The sequence below is a fragment of the Arachis ipaensis genome, chromosome B4 (assembly GCF_059453495.1).
Source record: "Arachis ipaensis isolate K30076 ecotype BB chromosome B4, ASM5945349v1, whole genome shotgun sequence".
Classification (NCBI taxonomy): Eukaryota; Viridiplantae; Streptophyta; class Magnoliopsida; order Fabales; family Fabaceae; genus Arachis; species Arachis ipaensis.
The window spans coordinates 132,424,712-132,447,147 of NC_142439.1; the positions used below are offsets into that span (position 1 = coordinate 132,424,712).

At 31.6% G+C, this 22,436-nt stretch overlaps 1 long non-coding RNA gene across 1 annotated transcript; it reads right to left on the bottom strand.

Moving 5' to 3' along the window:
• Window positions 1–5,481: 5,481 nt before the first annotated feature.
• Window positions 5,482–6,509, bottom strand: LOC148569273 (uncharacterized). The gene is made up of 2 exons (XR_015881425.1): window positions 6,378–6,509; window positions 5,482–5,764 (listed from the first exon to the last, which is right to left on the bottom strand). It is a non-coding gene; the product is annotated as an uncharacterized LOC148569273 (long non-coding RNA).
• Between the last annotated feature and the right edge of the window lie 15,927 nt (window positions 6,510–22,436).

Sequence of the window (22,436 nt, forward strand, 5' to 3'; positions counted from 1 at the left end):
TTAAAAATATATTTTGCTAATTTTTATATATTATTTTTATTTTATTGTATAAATATTAATTTTATTATAAAATTAATTAATAAGATCTATTCAAATATCTAAATTAAAATGATAAGATAATATACAAAAATTATTTTTAAGTTGGTGTCTATTAGTAATTTTTTATCTAAAAGTGATTTTGAGTAGTATAATCCAAACAACATTTATTTTACTATAATTCATTTTGATGTAAAAATTGCCAAACATAAATCACCTTAACACAAACCTACTTTTCATCAAAATCAAGTTTGCAAAATCAATTTTATTCAAACTCCCGTTTGTAAACTGTAATCCAAACACACACTAAATCGTCCTATTTGTATCCTTAATGTTTATAAAAGTGATTCAATGTTATCCTACTATCAATTATACTAACAAATCAGATTATATTTTTCAATTATTCTCACTTGGATGTATTCATTCTCAATTAGGTCTCACTTGGATGTGTTCGATTTTAATATTATACCCACTATTTGTGTTTAGATTCAATTATGTCCCCTAGAAAAGTGAATTATGTAAATATTGTAGGAATTAGTTTCAACATTTGATGAGCTATTTTTCGGAGTAGATCATCGATTCCATCCCAGACATTTGTATTCTAACTTCAAGAAGATATTTTTAAAACTCAAACTAAAGCGCTCATGATGTGTAATTGACGGCAGGATAACATTGAATCACTTTTACAAACGTTAGGGATATGAATAGGACGATTTAAACGTTAGGGACACAAATAGGATTTACCCCAAACGTTGGGGACAAAAACGATACTTTACTCAAAATATAATTATAAAAAATTTATAAGAATAATAAAAAAAATAAAAAATAAGTTGTGTCTTTTGTTATTGTCTCCATATTTTTTCTGTCAGGATGGACACAAAATATACTAATTCAGTGTCTCTAAATACAATATTTCTATCCATGTCTCTTCTTCTGTCAAACACAATTTTATATATATTTTATCAATTTTTAGCAAATCGAAGGTGATTCGATATCTATTATCTGGGAGCAAAACCTACTCATTTTTGTGAGTACCAATTTTCTTATAGTGCATCAAAAACCTTTCGATTGAATAGAAACTTAAGGAAATATGAAAAAATAAATAAAAGACTTTGAAAATAAATTGACTGAATTTGAAATGAATTGCATTGAATTTAAATAAAACAGTAAAATGTCCTCAATTAGATCAAAGGACTTTTGAAATGAAAAATAAAAATACTGGAATGTAAAGTTTGAACAGAGAAAATAAATATTGCTTGAATGATAAACTTGCAAGAAAAGTAAAATTTGCAGAAAGTGTAAATAAAAAAGTTAAAACAGTGGAAAGAATCCTACAGAAAAGTAACTCGAACGCAAACTCAGTAAGTCGCTGGGATATGAGTGTGCTTGAGTATTTTCTGAAACAAAATTCCAACATTTATTCCTTCTATTCTTCTCTTATTTATAAGAATCTTCCACCAATTGGGTTGAAATGTAACCTCCAAGTTCATTAATTCATTAGTAAACGTTCTTGCTTCTTTTGCTTGACAAAAGTAACCACCAGGAATAGCTTTCGAAACTTGGACCCTTTGATTTAACATTTCGAGCAGCTTGCTGAACAAACGTGATAATTTTGACACTTGTCCCGCATTTCTAGCCATAAACTTTTTTTATGCAAATCTTTCTTTGAAGACGCGTGCTTACTGACTCTCAAATACACCTTTTTTCGAAATAAAGTATTTTGGACTAACTATTTTAGTATCTCTATCCCAGTATCATGTCTCTCTAAACAAACACAATATTAGATTTTTACCAAATCTTGCAAAAGATCAAAGTGGATAATAGACAAACTTTGAATATTTTTCATCACTATGTGCTCTTGTCAAGGGAACGGACAATATAAAATTAAAGATAACTTAGGATAAAATATGGTATAACTGTAATCGATTATATATGTGTATTTTTTAAGATTGATAGTAATGATTGATGAATATTATTAAATATTAAAAAGAGTACTGCTACACATATAATAAGTCTTGGTATATAAGTCATACAAGCATAGTTGTCAGAACCGAACCGGTGATCGAACCGGTTAGGTCATTGGGTCATTGGGTCATTGGATTACTGGTTCAACTGCTGGGTTACTGGTTGAACCGGTTGACCCGGTCCTATGTAAATAAAAAATAAAAAATAGTCAAAAGTTTAAAATTAAAATTTAAAATACATATTTTTACTAACATTTTAAAAATATCAAGTTATTTTAAAATAATATGGAACATGAACAATAAATATTTTATTATTTTTACTCTATCATAAATATTTTTATTTTGTTTTTATATTAAAATAACTATTATTTTTAAATTTTAATAATTTATTAATTAGTTTATATCTTTTATACTATTATATACTACAAGTATTTATTAAAAAATAATATTAATAGATATTATATAATTATAAAAAAATAAGTGAGTTTATAATTATTGTTAAATAAAAATATAATTAATTTAAGAATTAGTGAATTTATAATTAAAATTAAATTAAATTAAATAAAAGTAAACTATTTGATGAAAGATATCTATATGTATTATAATTTGCATATATTTTAATATGAAATATAGTGGTTTGGTTGTTGTGGAGTGTTTTTGTTTCCTTGAGGGCAGGAGTTCGAACCCTACCTCCAGCATTTTGAAAATATTTTCACTCTCAAGCGGTTCGGTCAGACCGTCTCACCGAGTTTGATCGGTTCGTATTAGTTCATTCTGAATTTGACCAGTTCATACCAATTCGATTTCTTGTACATTTCAAACACCAGACCGGATCGGTATAGGGTCCGATTCACTGGTTTTTTGGTCGAACCGGTTGGTCCGGTCCATTTTTACAACTATGCATACTAAGGGTGTTTGCAGTGCGGTTTGGTTCGGTTTTAAGGAAAAAAGTCATCCGATTCGAACGCTTAATTTATGTGCGGTGCGGTTTGGATAGGATAAATTTTTTTTGGAAATCCGATTCGATTACAAGCGGTTTGGATCAGTTTGGATTTGCGATTTTTAAATAAAAAAATTAAATACATATAACAAGTTTCAACATCAAATTTTAAATAATCAACAATGATATAACAAGTCTTAACAATATCTTAAAAAACTAATGATAACACAAAAATAGAAATAAAATTATAGGTTAGTTAAAATAAATAAATAAATAACATTTTAAACATAAAATATTTATTAAATAATAATAATATATAATACATGAATAATAGAAAAATGTATAACAAATTGAACATGTTATAAGTATAATTGTAAATATAATAATAAAATAATAATATTATAGCACATTGTGCGGTTTGGATTGGATTTGATCGGTTATGAAAAGTAGATCCGAAATCCGATCCAATCCAGCGGTTTGCAAAAAATAGAATCCAATCAAATCCGAATTAGTGCGGTTTTAATCGGTTTTCGATTTGGATCGGATTGGATGAGCGGTTTAGTTTGGATCGGTTTGGATTTGAACACCCCTAATACATACAAGTTAATTCTAATTCGAGTACTGCTAGCCAATATGAATAAAATGAACATCATCTATACTATTCAGAATAACCATCCGGGTACTAAACATCTTATGTCATGAAACCACTCATGACCCAAAAGCTTAAGCTGATTTTGGGGTTCACCAAGGATCGAATTCTTGACCTTTCGGATCTAGAGCTCTAATACCATATCATGAAACCACTCATCCCAAAAGCTTAACCTGATAAAAAAATGTAACATTAATGGTTATATCTCTAATACTTCCTAAACCTCTATTGTACACATTGTACAAAATTTTCATTGGCTCCCTATACTTTCTCTTCTAATTCAACAAAATTCACTTACATAATGCGTATCTTTGTATCATACGTTCCTCCTCCTGTTCCTCTTCTTTCTTCTTCTCTTCTTTTTTTTTTTTTTTTTTTCGTTTTTCATCCTTTGCAATTTGATGTGGCTAAAGTTATTGGGCACAAATATAGTAAGAGGACTTGACCAAAATAAAAAGGCGTTATTGTTAATTATATTTATTTTGCATTCAAATAAAATAAAATATGTGACAAAAATATAATTATTATATATTTGTGTATATTACACGCAAAAATATTTTATAAAGATAAATAATCAACTACTATATATATTTATGTATAAATATATATGTTATTTTACTCAAATTTTTAATGAAATTATTATCCCCTGAATAATCAAATTTAGCATAAAAAAAATCAAATTTGTTATAACCAGGTAATTAAATTTTTTCATAAATACTAAATATGTATTCTTATATAACTAGTGACTGATTTTTTATTTTTGTATTTATGTAATATAGTCAAAAATAATTTGACATACTTTTTTTATATATCAAAATTAATATCAGTATACAAATTTATAACTTACATGAATTTAAGCCGAATATAAAGCACATGGATACAAAAATAAATTTATGTATTCAAACATTCTTTTATTTGAATAGAGTGTTTTTTTTCCACTTCAAAATACTCATTTTATCTTAATATGCATTATCTGTATTATTTTATTTTATTTTTATGTCTTTAGTAAATATTTTTTTAACAATGAATAATATTAATAATTTAAAATTATTGTTTATACTATTGTTATTTAAATATTCTCTTAATAATGAATACTAAAATTCAATACTATAATTTATATAAGAAAAATTAGACACAGATGTATTAAATTTAATTTATAAAAATTGTATAATTATATTTTTATTTTTATTTTTATTTTATTTTATTTAAATAAAAGAATTCATTAACCAATAACTCAAGCCCAATTGACATCTGCTTCTAACACTATATTTAGCCGGTTCAAGTCTAACACTAAGCTTTCCACAACACCACAATATGAGCTGCTTTGAATGTACAACAAGGGCATCAAGCCACATTTCAAAAAAATCCACTCTTCGGTTAACGAAATGGCTGGTACTCATTTCACGGTGTTCAACATCTATGCATATACACATAAAAAAATGTCTTTATAATCTTCACCACCAACTTATTTTATTCATTATATCCACGGTGAAAAATTAAAGAATACCAGTATGCCAGTAAAGTACAATGGCATATGTGAAAGTCTTCCTATACTTTATACTATTGTTTATGGAAATTTAGAAGTGGAACTGTGATTGATTTTTATTTCTTATTTTATTTTTTGGTTAAATCTTCCTCCATTTAGTTCCATGAATATGACTTCGGTTTTCTTTTATTTTTTCACATTTTTCTTTTTATCGTATATATATGTGCAAATACAAGTATCTGAACGTCAATTTCAATTACACCCCAAATGTTGTCTTTGATATTTCCAAGCGTTATTAATTTTTTAGTTACTTTTTATTTGGGGTATAAATAATTACTCATAATATTCTTTAACCTTGTAAAAGTACTAAGAACGAGAAAAAAAAGAAGATAGTAAATAAAATCGATTCATAGAAACATCAATTATTTATATATTTTAAGCTTTTTATTTTGCATTATTGAAACATTTATTCAAAGGGAAAATGTTGCAAACATAGGGCTACAAATTGTGACATGGAGGTGGGTACTGACACATACATTTGCTATTAATGCAAAACCCACTTGCTAGCCTTCCAAAACGGTTTTTGCAAATATCATCGCACTGGTGATCTGCTACACATATTTCACTGTTGAGTGTTTGAGTACAATGGTTTGAGACAGACTCTGTTACTTTCATTAGCCTTTCATTCCCTAAGTATACACATCAAACACATCAAACAATTACTACTTGCACAGTTGGATGTGCAATCTAAACTAAAATAAACAAATAGAAATTTATAATTTTTTTTTTTTGGTTTCTATTAAAAAAACCAGTTTTTTTTTATTTTAAAAATCACTTTTCACCGTATTTTTATAATTTTATAAATTAATTAGAATTTAAATAAAAGTCGGTTTTTTTTGTTTGGGAAATCAAAGAGACTATATTCTTATTAACATCAAATTTTAAATAATTTTAGCTGCAAGAAGAGAATCAGATTGAAAAATTACTTTTCTGAAAATCAAAAACAAACACAGCCTCAATTTTTTTAATTCTTTTTTGGCAATTCTTTTTCGTCTAAGAAAAATGACTTTCTTTATATTTGTAAAAATTTTATAAAATATTAGCTTTTTAAAGAAACGAATTTCCATTTAAAAAAAAGAAATAAACATAAGTTTATTTTTTAACTATTTTTAACAATATAAAATATAACATGTAAAACTGTTCTTTTTTAAAAATAAAAAATAAAAGACTAACAATTTATTTCTTGAAACAAAAACATAGAAGATAAGAAAAATTAAACATTGTCTATTGGATATAATATACCTATGCCAGTGGAGAAAACAAGGAGAATGATCAGAACAGAAGTAAAAGCCTTCATCTTACTATGTACTTGAAAGTTGAAAATTGAAAGTATAAAACAACCTGTATATGTCTATCTATATATACTAAATCATATACGTTTAATGGCATATTTATTAAAAAAATAATGTTATATATTTAAGTTTTTTTATTAATTAAGTCTAACTAAATTAATTTAATATAATAAAAATTAGTTATAATTAATATTATTCTAAATTTTATTATTTAACTTAGTTAAATTTAAATCATAAAAAAATTTAGATATGTAGTATTATTTTTACTATGATTGATTAAATTAATTAAATTTGTACCGAATAAGAGGAGGATATTGCTTTAAAAGGGGTCAGCACACAATCATTAATTATTTTTGACTTATAGTCTTAACAAATTAAATTCGTCAAGCACCTCATTATTAAGGTCAAACTAAATAATTATCCTTACAATAAAAAATATTAGGATTTTGCTAACTTATATCTTAAGATATAAGTTAAAAATATTATAAAAAAAATATTTATAAAAGTTATTGAAAAAACAAATATTTTTGTATTTTCAATGTATTAAATACATGAAAATATTAAAAATTTATTATTAATATATTTTTAAAATGTACTCTTAAACATAAGTTAGTTAAATTAAAAAATTATTATATATTTTTTTATTGTTTATATTATCTTTATAGTAATATAAATGGGGAGCTCATATAGTGACATGACACTCATACGTTGAGTTTGAAAGTTTATTTGTTTATGTGTCGTTACTAGAAATTTTTAGATTTATATTTATAAATTATAAATTATTATTTGCTTAGGTTGTTATTTTCAAATTTTAAATTATTTGTTTGGGTTGTTATACTTAGGTTGTTATTTTTTAAATTTTAACACTATTTTTTAAAAATTTGTTGATTCTTTTTAGCATTATTTTTTAAATTTTTGTAGATTTTTTTAAGTAATACAAATGGGAACAGTGGCGGAACTTGAAGCAAAATTTTGGGGGGCCAGATAGAAAATAATTGTCAAAATATTTTTGATATGGACCCCCATTTAAGATAAGCTCGTCTAATCTCATCTCTCTGGTTTGGTTGATATTGCCAAATTTAAAGCCGTTTTTCAAGATCTCGTTCCAAAAAGTTAAGGTTAAAGTCATCAGATGTAACTTTTTGAACTTTTGAAGGTTATATCTCACTTTCTTCGTTATTCATTAAAGTAGAAGAACTATCTACAGGTGTTGATATTGTAAAAGTTATATGTTCTCCTTCTTAAATATTAGCCTTACTCTTAAAAAATGTATCAATTCTTTGATTTTTTATTATTATTTTATATAAAAATTTAAATATATATCCTGTAAAATATGTAAAGAAGTTAGAAGGACAAATATTAAAATTTATAATTATTGAATTTTTTTATCAATTTATACAAATACAATAATATTAATATTTATTGAATATTCTATTATTTTTTATCATATAAAAAATTAAATTATATAAATAGTAAAATATAAAATAATATTAAATTAAATAAATAAAAATATCTAATTTTTATATTTGAACTTAAAGATAAAGAGAGTGTTGTTTATTGAACTTATTAGATACTTTAAGTCATAGTAAAGTATTTAAGTCAATTGAATTATTTTTTATTTTTTGAAAAAGTACTACTAAATTTTTTATAAAAAGTTTGGGGGGGCCATAGCCCCCCTTTGTCTGAACTAAGCTCCGCCACTGAATGGGAAGCTCATATGCTGACGACTGACGTGGCGCTCATATATAACATCTCGCATTTTTTAAAACCTAAATATAAATAAATTGTGATTTTATCTTGTTAAGTTTAAATTTTGTAATTTTAGAAATTATTTTGTTAGAAATAATTAAATAAATTCAGAGATAATTTTATTTTGAACCAATTAATATTCTTTAGTAACTTTATTATAATGGAATATTTTGTAGAATTTTAGTAATTGAAAATTAAGAAAGAATTGTACAATTTAATTTAAGTAATTTTTATTATGAATAAGTTATGACTTATTATTAATTTGAACTCTTTATTTTATAAACTGAACAATTAAAAATAATTAAATTAGTTTTATTAATATTTGGAGTTAAGTTAATTAATATTTTTGTGTAAATTCTTATAATTGGTTATTTTATATAATTAAATTTAAGAAATTTCTATTATGAATAAATGTGGTTTATTCTATTAATTTGAGCCCTTAAAGATTAATTTATTAGGAATGATTAAATTGATTTTGATAAATATTTTAATTTTAAGTCAATTAGTATTTATGCACAATTTTGATTATAACTAATTATTTTATATAAATTAAAATTAAAATTATGATAAAAAAATAATGAAAAGTCATATAATTTAATATAGGTAATTGATATTTTGAGTTAACTGTATTTTATAAGTTGTGATTAGTAAGTTTATTTTATAATTTAAATTAAAAATAATTATTTGACTCATTGGTATGTTGGTAAATAAAATTATATATGTTTCTAAAATAATTTTATAGTAATATATTTAAATCTAAATTTTCTCTTTTATTTTAAATATTATGTAAAATTCGTATGTTAATCGTATATGTTTTATTGTAATTTTAATCTATGTTTCTTATTTTTACGTATCATTATTGTGTAACACGTATACTCCTCACCCAATTAGTCACACACACATATACGGTACACTAACCCCTCCCTTATTCCTCCACGCTTCTTTTCTCCCCACCATTCATTCACGGGTGAACACCCTCCACACATAAACTTATCAACACAGAGAAGAAAGAAATCAGAGAAAACAAGGAAAGAGAGATCGAGAGAGAGCGAGACGCATAGGGAAAAGGGGAAGGGGAAAGCAGCGCTGGTGGGTAACACAGGCAGCGTCGCTGCTGTTGCTGTCATATAGGAGAGTGTGGGAGAAGTGGAGGGCAAGAGGGAGAAAGATGGTGCGCTGTTGGAGCCATATCACCGCCGTTCCTCACTGTCACCGCCGCGTTTCACCGCCGTCGTTAAACTTCCATGGCCGTCGCCACTGTTCAACCCGCCATCAGGAAGAGGCACTTCCATAGAACCCTAGCCATCACTATCGCCTCTGCACGCAAAGGAGGGGCTGGTGTCACTGTTGCCACTGTTGCCGTTGATTTGTGAAAGGTATCAGAGAACCAGATGAAAAGAAGAACGAAGTAAAAGAAGATGTTAGAGTGTTGTGAGAGTCATAGAGAATTCCAGAATTTGAGAGAGAGAGTTCTAGAAATTAGGGTTATAGAAGTGAGTCTAAACTGAGCTGTGATCTGCTATTTATACATAGTGAGGGCTGTAACAAACTGATGCCAGCTCACCATATTCCTAGCTACATTCCTAACTGATTGACAGCTCAGATAACAGAACTCAGATAACAGAATTGGTGCCAAGCCACTAACTACTAACTGCCTATACGCTACTCCTAACATCCTCCCTTAACCTGAGGGGTGCTGCTTCCCTGGTATAGTCTCACTGAAATCCTCCCTTGAACTTACAGGAGGTCTTGGTGTGTCTGTGGCAACCCGAAGCTTTGGCCTGAGACTGTGGAAAGCTGCCTGCGACAGTGGCTTAGTCAGTATATCCGCAAGCTGATCTTGTGAGGGTATGTGAACTACATGAGCTAGTTGCTGCACTACTCTGTTCCGTACAAAGTGAAGATCTATCTCAAAATATTTTGATCGACTGTGGAGAACTGGATTTCGGGTCATCAGTATTGTGCTTTGGTTGTCACAGAACATTGTGGGTGCTGGGCCAGGTGGTAAGCGCATCTCTAGTAGTAACTTTTGCAACCAAATTGTGTCTGTCATAGCATCAGCTAACGCCCGAAATTCAGCCTCCGTGATGGACCTTGAGACTGTTCGCTGCTTCCTACTTGACCAGGTAACTAAATTCGTGCCAAGGAAAACACAGTATCCTGATACGGACTTGCGATCATCAGTGTCTGTGGCCCAGTCAGAATCACTGAAAGCCATGATTCTTAAGGTGTCGCTCTTGTGGATCTGTAACCCTAGGTCAGTTGTCCCGGCCAGGTAGCGAAGAATCCGCTTAACTGCTTTCCAGTGCAGATCTGATGGAGCATGCATGTATTGGGACACCTTGCTGACAGAATAAGCAATCTCAGGTTTGGTAATGGTAGCATACTGAAGCCCCCTACCACAGATCTGTATAATGAGGGATTTTCGAAGGGAGATCCCATGCTTGCTGTGAGCTTGGGACTGCTGAGCATAGGAGTCGGCATTGGTTTGGCATCTGGCATGTTGGCTCTTCCTAGAAGCTCTTTGATGTATTTGGACTGTTTGAGAAGAAGGGAATCCGGCGAGTCCCTGACCACTTCGACCCCGAGAAAGAAGCTTATTTCTCTTAGATCTTTGAGGGTGAATACCGCATGCAACTGTTGAATTAAGCTTTCAATTTCAGTGGCATTGGTGCCCGTGACGAGAATGTCATCTACATAGGCCAGGAGATAAGTGGTGGACATCGAGCAGGAACGCACAAAGAGACATGGATCCGAGGTTGTACTGGTAAACCCAAAGCTGAATAAGGTGCTGCTGAGCTTGAGGTACCAGGCTCGTGGGGCTTGTTTCAGCCCATAGAGTACCTTCTCTAGTTTACATACCACACCAGACCCGTGCTCATAGCCTTCTGGTTGCACTATATAGACCGTCTCATGCAAGTCCCCATTGAGGAATGCATTGTTAAAGTCAAACTGCCGAACCTTCCAGCCCTTTGTCATGGCAACTGCGAGAACTGTCCTTACGGTAGCAGGTTTAGCTACTGGGCTGAACACCTGATCATAGTCCAATCCTTCTCTCTGATGAAAACCCGTTGCAACCAACCTTGCCTTGTACTTTTGCACCTTTCCATCAGCCTGCCGTTTGACTCGAAACACCCATTTGCACCCAATTGTTTTTGTGTCAGCAGTCTCAGGGACCAATCGCCAGGTATTTTTCTTCATCAATGCACCAAATTCCTCATCCATGGCAGCCTTCTAGTGTGGTGAGGATAGTGCTTGAGCAACCGTGGCAGGTTCAGTCTCAGTGAGGTCCAGTAAAGAACTCTGGAGTTGAAGATGATACACTTTTGGCTTGAAGATACCTGCGCGTGACCTAGTGATCATGGGGTGCATCCGAGTGGGTGCTGACTGATCATTTGTCTCAGTTAACCCTGCATCAGAACAAGAGGGAAACACAGCAGTAGAAGAGCAAATATCTGTATTATTAGATAATGAATAAGAATCAACATCAGTAGTATTGGTTGTGTGCTATAAGGTGGGAGAGTTGGAAGGGGGAGTTGGTGAGGGTGCACTAGCTGCTGGGTTAGAACAGGGTGGGTGTGAAGGAAGGGGAATGGTGCTGAGTTGAGGTTACTGCGCTGTGAGCTGAAGGGCAGGGGTTGTTGGGTGTGGAGCAGGTCTAAAGAACTGGGTTGATGTGGTGTGGGGCTGATGTGGTACAGCACAGGTAGGGATTTGGTCATTGGTAAAGTTTGAAAATAGGACAGGGAAGGGGAATTCAGTCTCATCAAATATCACATGTCTGGAGATCAGGATTTTACCAGCTTGGGTTAGGCACTTGTATCCTTTGTGGAAGGGTGAGTAGCTAAGGAATAGGCACTTTGAGGTCTTAAAGGCAAACTTGTGGGGCTGATAGTGTCTTAGCTGGGGATAGCAGGAGCAGCCAAAGGTCTTAAGAGCTGTATAGTCAGGTAGTTGCTTGTGTATAAGCTCATACGGTGATTTTTGGTGAGTAACAGGTGAGGGCAGTCGGTTTATGATGTGAGTGGCTGTAAGAAAGGCTTCATCCAAAATTTTAGCGGCATTGAGGCTTGGGATAGGAGAGTGAGACCCATCTCTGTTATATGTCTATGTTTCCGTTCAGCGCTCCCGTTTTGCTCATGAGTATAGGGACAACTCATTCTATGTGCAATCCCATGTTGCATTAGTGTCTTTGTGAAGGCATGAGAGGTGTACTCCTTTCCATTATCTGTCTGTAGTGTTTTGATTTTACAACCTGTTTTATTTTCAAAGAGCAATTTATATTGCAAAAAGGCTTGATGTGCTTGAGCCTTGTTATGCAAAAGATAAATGCATGAGTACTTCGTTGCTGCATCAATGAAAACAATGTAATATCTGTATCCTGAACTGCTGATCATGGGGGTTGGTCCCCAAATATCTGAGAATACTAGTTCTAGAGGCTGAGAGTAAGTTGTTGTTGAATCAGAAAAAGGTAAATTATGGTGTTTTCCATGATAGCATGCACTACAGAGATTTTTTATGATTGAAAGAGGACCATTTTTATTGAATTTATTACTAGCAATATTACACAATTTCATTACTTTATGTACAATGTGTGTGGCTGGATGTCCTAGCTTTCTATGCCAAACATCAAATACAGACACTGGTTTTACTCTAGAAGTACCCTCAACTGGTCCTAAGTTGCTTGCAGGCTTTTCAGTCATAATATTCACAGTAGTTGGACAGACTTCAGTGGTGTAAGCAACATGAGTCTTGTCAGCAGAAACAACATCAGTTTTCATGAATTTTTCCATTCCTGATTCTGACTCTGAGGTAGAGTTGTGTATGGTGTTGTAGTTGGTAGAGGCTAAATGATTGAGTTTATGTGCAGTAGGCTTATTGATGTGGTTCGTGGTACTAGGTTTTGGTGTAGGATTATTTTGAGTGGCTTTGGCCATGACTCCAATATCATCAAATTGATATAACCCTTGCCTAAGAGAGCCTTTGAGAAGCGTCTCCCTAGTCTCCTGGGATTTCACAAAGCAGTCAAATGGCCAGAATTCAAAGAAGACTTGGTTGTCAAAGGCAAATTTGGCTACACTAATGAGATTTTTGGAGATTGAAGGAACATGAAGTAGATTGAGCAGTTTAAAGTAGGAATGAGAATTTGAGGCTGAAATTAGAGCAGTTTTGCCAATACTAGAAATGTTCATACCTTGGCCATTACCTGTGAATACTTGATTTGTGCCCTCATACTCTGAGCCTGTGATCAAATTGTTCCCATCGAAGGTCAGGTGGTGAGAAGCCCCCGTATCTAGGTACCAGGCCTTGTCTGTTAATGGAGTGAAAGGTGGTGCTGCAACTAGTAGTACCGTAGCCTGCGGCGGTGGCTGGGGCTGATGAAATGCAGTTGAAGGAGGTGTCGGATGTGTGACTGTGGCTGCAGCATTTGGATTTTGATAGTTTTCATTGAAGCGATGATAGCACTCCCACACCGTGTGACCAGGCCGTCCACAGAGCTGACACACCACTCTGTTATGTTGAAAACCATATCTGCCACCTCTATAGGACCCTCTACCTCTGAATCTTCCTCTAGATTGAAAGGGTTGACCTCTACCTTGATTGTAGCTATTGGTGTAGGATTGTGAATTGTTGTATTGGCTGTTGTACGACATTGGTGACTGATCTTTATGCTGATAGTGTTGAGGTCTTATTTGTGAGTGACTTTCTCCTCCTTGAGTTAGGTTGACCTGGATTGTGCCAAGTTCTATTTTCTTGAACCTCTCGACTAGTTCTTCTTGGCTTAGGAGTTGAGCTTCAACTTCGCTTTCAGTGACACTTTCAGCTCTAGCTGAGATCATCATGATAAACGTGCTATAGTCTTCGTTGAGTCCCTGAGTAACTGCATCCACAAATTCTTCATTGGAAAGTGGTGATCCTAGGGTAGAGAGAACATTTGTGATTTTCTTGAGTCTAGACATGTATTCGGTTGCAGATCCTTGTAGTTTCACAGTTTTGATTTGTGCCTTTAGTTGTTTCACCTTCGACTTCAACCTTTTTGCAAAATACTCCTCTAGGTTATTCCAGATTTCATACGCATACTCACAGTTTGTTACCTGACTCGAAAAGGCTGGATCAATCGATGCAAGGAACCACGAAATCAGAAATTGATCGTCTTGCTCCCATTCCAGAAATTCTTGCGTTTCATTATCTGCAATTCTGTCTTCTTCAGAGGCATATCGGCATGGAATTTTCTTCTGGTTCAAGTGATCCTTGAGACCGTTGGATTTGATGAACGTAAGGGCTTGGTGCTTCCATGGAGCGAAATTATTCTCATCTAGCTTCAAGGCTACAGTGTTGATAGATGTGCGAACTGTGTTGTTTGTTGTTGTTGCGGAGGCTGCTGCGGAAGTGACGGTGACACTGGTGTCAGCCATGGATCAGAACCGGATGCTCTGATACCATGAAAGGTATCAGAGAACCAGATGAAAAGAAGAACGAAGTAGAAGAAGATGTTAGAGTGTTGTGAGAGTCATAGAGAATTCCAGAATTTGAGAGAGAGAGTTCTAGAAATTAGGGTTACAGAAGTGAGTCTAAACTGAGCTGTGATCTGCTATTTATACATAGTGAGGGCTGTAACAAACTGATGCCAGCTCACCATATTCCTAGCTACATTCCTAACTGATTGACAGCTCAGATAACAGAACTCAGATAACAGAATTGGTGCCAAGCCACTAACTACTAACTGCCTATACGCTACTCCTAACAATTTGGAGTTGCCATAGACACAGTTGTTTCTACTTCTAGTGCTCATTCTTCTGACTGTTGGAGTTGCTGTGGAATGGAGCCACTGGCGGGGAGTTGCTGCTGCTGGAACCACCAGGAAGGATTGCTGGGAATCACTGCTGCCCTGTTTTCGCTCTAATTAGGATTAACATCCATTGGCCTGGGTTAGCCTTTTCCCCTTATTTCTGCTCCAATTGCACGCCCTATTCTGCCAATTTCTTATTAAACTGCTTGTTCTTGTTTTAATTCAACTTTGGCCTGTGCTCCGTTTTAAATTACCAGAGCTGTTTCTGCCTTTCGATTCCGTTGAATTCAAAATCTTCATTTCACTGCAACCATGGTCATTGTTGTGGAAGCTAATGCTACTGTTGTCCCAGTTGTGCTGAGATGCAGTGCCGCTGCTTTCTTGGCTGAAACGGTTGCGTGACTAATAGGGGTCTAGCCAGCTGTCTCGCCGCAATTCTGTCTCCGGTTTCTTGTAATTGCAACATCGAGGTAGGGGGTTTAAAATGATTTTAATTTAGGAATGCCAACAAGGTTTACTGAATAACTGCAAATAGTATTAATAGCTGTGAGTAAATAATTAATTATATGAATGTTGGATTGTGATTGCGATTGTGCTTGGTGCTGTGATTGAATCAATTGTAATTATGTATGGTAGATGATCGAATTATTGATTGTTGGTTGTTGAAATGGTTGTTTGGTATATTGCTATGGCTGTGAAAGTGACTTGAGATTAGTAGAGGATTGTGGTTTTGACTGATTATATATAAATGGTTGAGACTAAGATAATCATTTGATATATTTGATACTGAATTGAGAATTGTTGAAGAATTAGGGCCTAAAAGACTAAACTATTATTAAGAATCTGGTTTTCAAAATAGAATGGTTACTTTGAGGACAGCCTAGTAATTTGCTAGCGATCGAAATGGTATGAGATTAAAATCTGAGTAAACTTTAACAAGTGTAGTTGTTAGGATTTAAATTTGAAGGTTTCGTATTAACTGAAGATTTAGTTATGATTTTTCAAAGTTAAGCCGTAAAATCTAATTTTCTGCATTACCTTTAAGTGAAAACAGTAACTTTGAAAGATGGTAACTAATTCTGTGATGATCGGAATTGCGTTAAACCAAGTCCTGGTTAAACTTGGGAATAATTGGGACTGAATTGGAGAGTTTGAGACCTTTTCATTAAATATAAGATTTATGGTGAATTTTTGAGTAATGGTTGTGGGATCTGATTTTTACTGCAGAATTTTTGGAACAGCAGTAACTTGTTGGCTCTGCTGTGAATGTTCCGAATTGAATTTTGAAGCGAAACTAATTTTAAATAAAACTTTAGTCCTATTATTTTAATGTCGTAATATTTCAGAACGGTTGAACTTGCGGTTTAAAAGATACGAATTTTTGAAATACGATACATTATGCAGTAAAGGCCAGATTCTGTTTTCTTAAATCAGTAAATTTGGGAGTTTATAACTTTTGAACCTGGTTGGATATCGAGGTGAAACTAATTGGAAGTGAAAATTAAGTATGTTTAGCATATGTGACTTAAATTTCAGGGCTATCCATGTTTTAATGAGCAAGTTGTGGGACTTGGAAGAAGATAAGTTCATTATGTTTTAAAACAGAATTCTGCAGAAAATTAGTCAACTTCTAGGTTATATAACTTCTTCATTAAAAATGATATTGACCTGGGACCAATTGGAAAAGAAACCTGGATGAGTGAAATTAAACTATATTAATTTTTAAAGTCATTGGATTTAACTTGGATTTTATATTGAATTTTGAATATCACATGATGTTACTATTTTTCTGGTTTTACGCACTGCAGAGCAGTCACGGTTTTTCCTTTATTTCTAAGACTAGAGAAATCAGAAAATTATGATCTTTGGTTTGTTATAAAGCTTATTTTAAGATGAACGCCTGGACATAAAATTTGCGCAATTCCGAGTTTATTTGCTATATTAAAAACATAAAAGAAGATAGAGTGTTGAGAATGTCTGAGTGAGAGTTATGAGTTCATAAAATAAAAGATGAACCTTAGCGTCATAGGGATGATTCAATGTTAGAATTTGTTTGATTCTGAATTGGTTTGATATTGGAGAGGTTGAAAAGAGTTTGGTAAATTGTTTGGTTGGGACCCATAAGGGTGGCTAAGTCTTATTTTTAAAGGAGATTATGTCCAAATTTTTATAAAAGTATAATGATTTAATCAAAATCAATATTTAAAGCTTATTTAATGATAATAATTTCAATTATTCTTTTAAGAAAAGATTATTTGGTATACGAGATTGTTGGCAAGGGCGTGGGTCTTGTCCCGCTTGCGTACTTGCAATTTGAAAGAAAAAGGAAAGAGTAAAGTACTTATGGTATGATTATCTGTTGCTTGAGGCAACCCAAGAGATATTTGTTTATTTGTTTGTTGCTTGAAGCAACCCAAGAGATGTTTGTTTGTTGCTTGAGGCAACCCAAGAGATATTGTTTGCTAATTTGTTGCTTAATGCAACCCAAGAGATAATATTTATTTATTTATCTGTTGCTTAAAGCAACCCAAGAGCTTCTGTAGAGAAACTAGGATACCTACAGCAATTTTCCGTTCCCAAGAGTATATTTCCTGCGAGTAGAAAGCAGAGGCTGTCTCAATAGAGCTGCTAATAATTATATGCGCATTTATTTGAACGGAAAATCGTATTCAAAAAATCGTGAACTCGTGACCGGATAAATGTCGGGAATGTAGGTGCTAACCGACACATGAGCTCATGGCCTGCACTAGGACTAGACATTCATCATATGCATCTATGTGACATTGTTTGGGTGTGTATATTGTAATTTGTCTGCCTAAGTGAATAATTCTATTTAATTGCTAATTGCTATACTTGATGTAATTGTTCTTGATTGTGTTTGAACCTCATTACCTGTGTTTGTAACTGATTGTTTGGATTGTGGTGATTGAATGTTGATTGAGTTGTTTGGGCCTGAGGCCGTGACTAATACGTTTGAGGTCTAGTTCTGTATAAAGTATTTGACTGGTTCAGCATAGACTTAATGAACCTATGCTTGGAGCAGGATGATCATTTATACCGCGTAGGTAACTTCTTTTATGTTATGGTCTAGTAAATTATGAAAAATCAAACTGGTTCAACATAGACTTAATGAACCTATGCTTGGAACAGATTGGTCATTTATACAGTCTAGGAAACTTTTAAGAGTTTTATAAAGAAAATATGGGTCTAGGATTTTGAAGAATTAACTAATGCTTTAAAAAAAATGGTTAATTTTCTTTTAGATGTCTCTGAATGAAATTAACTATTTGCGCTTTATTCTTTACTTTCACGGCATTCTCGACCTCTACTGAGAACATGTGGTTTGGTTCTCACCTCCAAATTTTTCATCCTTTCAGTGACACAGGTTTGAAGACATAATTTGAAGCTGCAGGCGATTAGTAGGCTTTCTTTACGGTTTTAATAGCTTTCATAGAGTCCCCTCGCTCTTGTCATTTGAGGTTTTATTTTAACAGAGGAGTAGGTGTTGTATTTGGGTTTATATGACTTCTTATGTATAAGAATTACTATTAATAATACTTATATGATTGTTATTATTATTTACAATGCTTATCTTTGATACATGTCTTGAATGAATAAAAACAAAATTTTCTGGCATTTTCTTAAAACTAAAATGCGAAATCGATACAAAGGCTCAGTAATTAAGTAGTTAATATTAGAAAAGGTCACGTAACGTTCTTTCTGGTAGAAATACTCCGACTTAAGCAAGGTATCTTTCTGGAAGGATGTTACATTATAATGTTGAGTCTGGGAGTTTATTTGCTTAGATGTCGTCACTAGAAATTTTTAAATTTATATTTATAAATTATAAATTATTATTTGTTTAGGTTGTTATACTTAGGTTGTTATTTTTTAAATTTTAAATTATTTTATTTAGGTTGTTATTTTTTAAACTTTAACACTATTTTTTAAAAATTTGTTGATTCTTTTTATAACATTATTTTTTTAAATTTTTGTAGTTTTTTTCAGTAATATAAATGGAGGAGCTCATATGCTAACATGGCACTCATACGTTGAGTCTAGAAATTTATTTGCTTAGGTTGTTATTTTCAAATTTTAAATTATTTGTTTGGATTGTTATATATAAGTTGTTATTTTTTAAATTTTAACATTATTTTTAAAAATTTGTTGATTCTTTTTAGTATAATTTTTTAAATTTTTGTAGATTTTTTTTCAAAAATTGCAGCTACATACGTAAATTTAAATATATTTACTTTAATTTAGAATTTTTTAAATTACTATTTTAACTTATTTTATTATGAATATTTTTATTAATATTATTAATAGGTAACAAATGTTTTTATTCAAAGGAAACGTTTTTTTAAAAAAAAGACCGTTTTTTAATTAATAGTATTTAAATTTTTTGAAAAATGAGTTCGGATTGATTTTGAAAGAAAGTGTTTAAATATTTTTTTAAAAAGAATTTTAATAGAAAGCATTCTTTCCGTATTTTGTTTTTTTATGAGTTTAAAATAATTAATAAACTAATTATTAATTTTTTTAAATTGTGTTTGACGTTTTAATTTTATTGTTAATTTTTAAATTTTAAAATATAAAATATATATAATTTGATATTATTTTATTGGTAATTACTTTTTTAGTTGTAATTATTTTTTGTTTATTTTCTTATAAAAAATATATTTAACATTAAACATTCTACTTGACATAGAAAAATAATATAAAAAAATTGTTAACGAAAATTTTGGTAAAATTATAATTAATAATTAAAAAATTATTGAAGAGTATTTTAGAAAAAAAATATAATTATTAAATTTTTTTAAAAATACAATTTAATCAATAAAAGAATAATTTATTAAAGGATATTTTGGTAAGCAAAATTTAATGATAAAAAATAAAATTTTTGTTAATGGATATTTTTTTTAAAAAAAAAATTTATTTTTTCTTAAAAAATGGATAAATTTAACCTTAGTTAACATAAAAAGTTTAAAATGTATTAAAAAGGAGGTTTTTTAAAAGTTAGAATGGAGAGGAATGTACATTTATAAAATAAAGAGGAGAGGAGTGTCATTTTAGCATCTCTTAGGGGAGGAGAGTAGAATTTTCTCTAATTCTTATTATTTTTTATTTCATTTAACTTATTACTAAGTGTATTCAAGTTGTGTGAAATGATATAATATAAAAGAGTATTTATAGGTTCTAAAAGAATCGTAATAATAAAGACGTAATTTCCTATAATAAATATTCAGATATACTAAATAATACTAATTGATCCTAATTAATCCTAATTATATTCTAACATCCCCTCAAACTTGAGTTTGAAACTTATTTAAAACAACGAAATAAAGAGGAAAAAAACTGCATAAACTGATAAAACGGGTGCAGACGAACTATCGGAAGGAAGCGCAGATGGAACTGCCGCTTGTCTGAAGGAAGGGCAGACGAAACTGCCGCTTGTCTGAAGGAAGTGCAGACGGAACTGCCACTATCTAAAGGAAGTGCAGACGGAATTGTCGGAAAGAAACGCAGACGGAACTGCCACAAGGAAACACAAACGAAACGCAGACGGAACTGCCACAAGAAAACGCAGACGAAACTGCCACGAGAGAACACAAACGAAACTTCCACAAGAGAACGCGGACGGAACTGCTACAAGAGAACGCAGATGGAACTACCGAAAGAAAGCAAAAACTATATGATTTTCTTCATGAGAATAGGTAAGCAGCGGATGACAATGGTGTTTGATCATTCGACTCTAAAAAACACAAAACATAGAAAATAGGCTAGTCGATGAGGTGAAAAAGCATCAAATGAGTGGCAAAAGGAAAAGAAGAATGACATAGAAAAAAAAATGTAAAAACTACGTGATTTCACCGCAAGGAAAACAACCTATCCTCTTCGAGGAGAATACCATGACTCTGATACCATATTAGAAATAAAAGACTAAACTGGTAAAAGAATTTGTATATTACTGAGTGTATTCAAGTTGTGTGGAATGATACAATATAAAAGGATATTTATAGATACTAAAAGAATCATCATAATAAAGACGTAATCTCCAATAATAAATATTCAGATATACTAAATAATACTAATTAAACCTAATTATATTCTAACATAACTCATCAAGTATTCTTTTTTATTTTTTTACTATTAAATTAGTTTTCATACATTGATCCTTGAATTACTTTTTCCTTTAACATTGGGTTCATATGATTAAATTGATTCTTCTTGTTTAAAAAAATAAATTATAAAAATAGAAAAGTGTCAAGAGTAAATTAAAGAGGGGTTTAAATTTAGAAAGCTAAAATAAGATAATTGGATTACAAATTTGTTAAAAATCGAAGCATAATAAATTTTATAAATATTGAAAAAACATCAATGATAATAATCTCGTTAGGTAATCAACAAAACAAAGATCTAGTCAACAATAAGTCAATAAATATTTGTAAACTACACTTCATACTAATTAATAAGTGTAATAATCTGTGTTATGCACGTGATAAAATTAAAATTATAATTTTAAGTTATTTTGTTAAAATTAATTTAAATTATAATTATTTGATTAATAAAAAAGTAACATGTCATGTGTTGTTCGTTTTTTCTTAATCTGGTGTTAAGTGTATCAATACTAATGTAGTTATTAATCGTTTTTATTAATCTACTCTAATGGCGAGTACGTGACGGCGCAACGGGTTTGTTCTTTATGTCGTTGAGTGGCAGCTAGGTTTGTTCACTTATTTGGGTTTAGGATTGTTTGTGGGCTTGGTTGTAACAGGTAACAGTTAGATCCCAGTTATGATGAGTTTCATGATCCTGGAGAAGAGGGGAATTGTTAGGTAGATTTATGAAAGAAGGTGAGATAGTTAAATATGTGGCAAGGTATAGAATTGACACACTGAGAAACTAAACTGACATTTATTTTCCTCAATGGCATTGCATTGATGCAAAAGAAGGCCGGTAATTTTTGGAACAAAAAAATCACAACATGTTATAACATTATTTTAATTACGAAAAGTTTAAAATAAGAAAATTTGAATATATTACCAATAGTTGAAATTGCATCTCCGAGTTTGACACGGATTTACCAAAACTGAACTTAAATTGAGGAAATTCAATCTCATTATGTGCTCCACTTCGAAGATTTCTGGACAGATGTAGAAAGCATGAAAGGGATGGAACTTGAACTTGGCCTACAAAGCTCCGTGAAAATAATTCCTCAATAAAAAATCGAGCTCTTCCCAAAAAACTGACTTTACCCACATTCCATTAAGTTGGTCATAATATGTGAGTAGATCCAACCATCCTTCGATAAAATAGAGTTTACTGCCCATTCGTCGGACGCTTACATCCATGTAACTAAAACCTGAATCAGTGAATATAATTTGAGATGGTATTTGATGGATGTGGTGCATTGTAAACGATTGTGATAAAAGACAATCGCACTGGAACATTAGACGAAAAGAATAAATT